A 3,703-nucleotide genomic window follows, 5' to 3' on the forward strand; every position below is an offset into this window, starting at 1 on the left:
GTCAGGCCGCCAGTGTTTCTGAGAACTATAACGCGCACTGCCGCAAACTCCACGCTTTCAAGAGGACAAGAAAAAGACTAAGTCACAAAGCACCTAGCAACTATAGGAAAATAACAGACGATGTGTACATATCCCCAGATCTCTATTATTTAAATTACATTTTAAGGTCACTTTCTTTTCTTGTACTACACCTTGTGTCTTACCAAACACAATTCACGTTATTTTTGAGTATCTAGTATCCCCCGCCCCCACTTTTCAGGTGTTGTGGGGATACTTTGTCCTTAACATAACTGTGGTAGTATATATTATTATTACCCAACTGATAATAAAAATGCCAAGTGCAAAGGTGCTATTTTAAATACCTTAAATGTCACTCACTGTGTAGCTACAGCTGCTCTGTAACTGACTGTATGGCTTCAGTTGGCCTTAAGCTCCAGGCAGCCAGACAGCCCTCCTGCTTTAGCCTCCCAGGGTGCTGGGGTTACAGGCATGAGCTACAGGCAAATGGTTAAGACACTATGATGTGGAGAAATTGTAGTGAGGCACAGTAAACAACTTGCCTAAAATAGCAGAGTTACTATGTGATGGAGGTGAGATTGAAATCCAGGTGTTCTGATAGCAGAACCCAAACTGCTGTTGAGAACTGAGAACACCTAGGCATCACTACCCAGAGCTACAAAATTAGTGTTAACAAGAGACACTATGCTTTTCTTGTGAAACTTAACATTGAGGAGCAGACTTCGCACTTTCCATGTGGTCAGGGATACTAATCTTTAGAATCACATCAGACCAACAATTTCAGACAAGGGCCACAGAGCTGTCTTTAGTGTGCTGTTCGTAGGCTGTTTGATGGGCCTCTATGAAAGAGGAGGCTGTTATGATGTCCCTATAGAAGTGTTTGTTGGTTAATTCCTTCCTTCATTCAAAAATATGTATTGTGCATCTGCAATATGACATTCATTGGACAAACAAGAAGCAAAAGGCAAATACTCCTGTCAAGGAGCTGTAATATCAACCATGAGGGTTTCACCCTAACACCCAATGCATCATAATCACTTCCCTAAGCCTCTGTGGTAGTTTGAATATTACTGGCCCCCATACACTCATAGGGAGTGGCATTATTAGGAAGTGTGGCTTTGTGGGATCAGGTATGGCCTTGTTGCTCAAGATACTGCCCATGTCACAGATACTTCCTGTTGCCTTCTGATCAGGATGTAGCCAGCACCACGTCTGCCTTCATACGGCCATACTCCCGCCATGATGATAATGGGTTGAGCCTCTGAACTGTAAGCCAGCCCCAATGAAATGTTTTCCTTGTAAGAGTCGCCATGGCCACAGTGTCTCTTCACAGCAGTAGAAGCCCTAAGACAACTAGCATTTGAAAACCCTCATCTGAGACTGCTGTGGTAAAAATAAAGGACTCAGAGTTTTTACGACCGAGCTCACGGTTTTCAGTTTGGAGATCTTTAGCCTAAGCATTAACGGTGACATCTACTCATCCTCCTTTCCTTTCCCTTTGCTCCTTCTTTTGCTGGATCCATCGTCTTTCTGAACCCCAACTTACTCTCTTATTGACTGCCCCACCTTCAGCCCATAAGCAGGATCAGGTTTAAGAAGCTTTTCTATTGGCATATTGTCTTATCCCGGTTGGGATTTTAAGTAATGAAAGTTTAATCCCCAATGCTGAACAGTGTTGGCAAGTGAGGCCTGAGTGATTACTCAGGAGGGTGTTGCCTTTAGAATGGGCTAATGTCTACAGTGGACTGATCACAGAAGCAAGTGCAGCCCCCTCCCCCGCTCTTGCCCTTCTGCCTTCCGTCATGAGATGATACACTACAAAGACCACGCTCTTGGGCAACCCAGACTCCAGAACCATGAGCCAAATAAAGTTTTGTTTGTAAACCATCCAGTCTGTGGTATTGTTACAGTAGCACGAAATGGACAAGATATTATCTAGTCTGTTTCCAAGCTCAAGTTCCACAAATTAAATGCATCTAGTTCTTTTTAAAAATATATCAACTATACTTCAGTAAAGCTATTAAACATCATTTGCCCATTTTTGGATGGGCCTTTTTATGGACTATGTTTGTGTGTGCATTCACTAAGCATTGAACATAACAGACAAAGTACTCTATCATTGAGCTGCCATTCCAGCCCTTTATTTCTAGTTTTGGCCATGGTTACTGGCTTATAATTCCTGCTCCAGATGCGGGCTATAGAAACTCTAACCTCCCGTTGCCCTTAGGTGGCTATATAGAAATGGCTACATAGTAAATCATAAGATCTCCCTCATTCTAGAAGGATCCTGCCCCATACACTGGAGGAGGAATGCTGCATAGACAGCCTAAGAAGAATCTGAACAGACAGATTGGGGTTCCCTGCCCAGTTTATTAGAACTCATGCCTATTCAATAAAGCCTACACAAACACCCCAAAGGACGGAATTTGGAAGCTTTTTGAAGTTGAACATGCAGGGACTTGCAGGAAGGTGACTATAGACTGCTTTGCATGCTGACAGAGTAGAGACTCCCATGTTTGAGATCCTTTCAACTGAAGACCCCTGTATCTTTTTATCTGGGTGCTTATCTATATTCTTTAAGATCTCTTTGACTACATGTAAGGATTGCGTTTCTCTGAGTTCTGTGTGACCCTGGTAAACTAATGAAAAGTCCAGTTTGTAGTGAGTTGGTCGGAAGTTCTGGAGTCCTAGACCTACAACTAGGTCTGAATGGGACAGTCTTGGGGTCTAAGCTACCAGTCTGTGTGACCCGATACTACTTCAAAGCTATGTCAGCAAAGTTGACAAATTTTCCTCCCTCCTTTCCCTTTTCCTTCCCCCTGTCTCTCCACTCCTTCCTTCATCTTTCTTCCTTTCCTTCTTCATTGTGAACCCAGGGCCTTGCAAGTGCACTGAGCTACATATGGGTGATAGTATCAGAGGATTGGTGGGTGTCGGCTGATGCAGAGTCACTTGCTTGCTAGCGGGAAGAGTTCCCACACATCCAAGGTCACGGAAGAGGTTTTGTTTAGATGGCGGTGTGAGAACAGAGAAAAGAGAGACATTTTTTCAGCACATGGACCCGATTGCATTTTACCACTTAGTGCTGTGCTCACTCAGTGTCGCTGCCATCTTTATAGGGATGCTTTTACTGTCTTAAAGCTTGGGTAGTATCCTCTTTGTTCTTTTAAAAATGTTTTTGAGGATTCTAATTCCTTTATCTTTCCATGCCAATTCTAGAAGAAGCTTATTTATTGTGTAAAAAATTCTGTTGGTATTTTAATTGGAATTATGTTAAATCTTTAGATTAACCTGGGGAAATTTTTCATTCCAAGATTGACCCTTTCGACCCTTAAAATGGACATCTTTATTTATTTAGGCCTCCTCTGATTTCTGCCATTATTTTAAAATCTTCACTATATAGGTCTTTCATTTGTGTTGTTGGATTGCCAGCTAAGTACTTCATATCTTTTGTTTGTTTTTTTTGTTTGTCTTTGTTTTTTTGAGACAGGGTCTCTCTGTGTAGCCCTGGCTATCCCAGAACTCACTCTGTAGACCAGGTTGGCCTCAAACTAAGAAGATCCACCTACTTCTGTCTCCCAAGTGCTGGGATTAAAGGTGTGTGCCACCACACCTGGAAGTATTTCCTATCTCATGTAGTTTTTTTTAATTTCAATTCCCAGTTGCTCATTGTTAGAGTACAAAT

The sequence above is a fragment of the Mesocricetus auratus genome, unplaced genomic scaffold (genome assembly GCF_017639785.1).
Source record: "Mesocricetus auratus isolate SY011 unplaced genomic scaffold, BCM_Maur_2.0 Super-Scaffold_6730, whole genome shotgun sequence".
Classification (NCBI taxonomy): domain Eukaryota; kingdom Metazoa; phylum Chordata; class Mammalia; order Rodentia; family Cricetidae; genus Mesocricetus; species Mesocricetus auratus.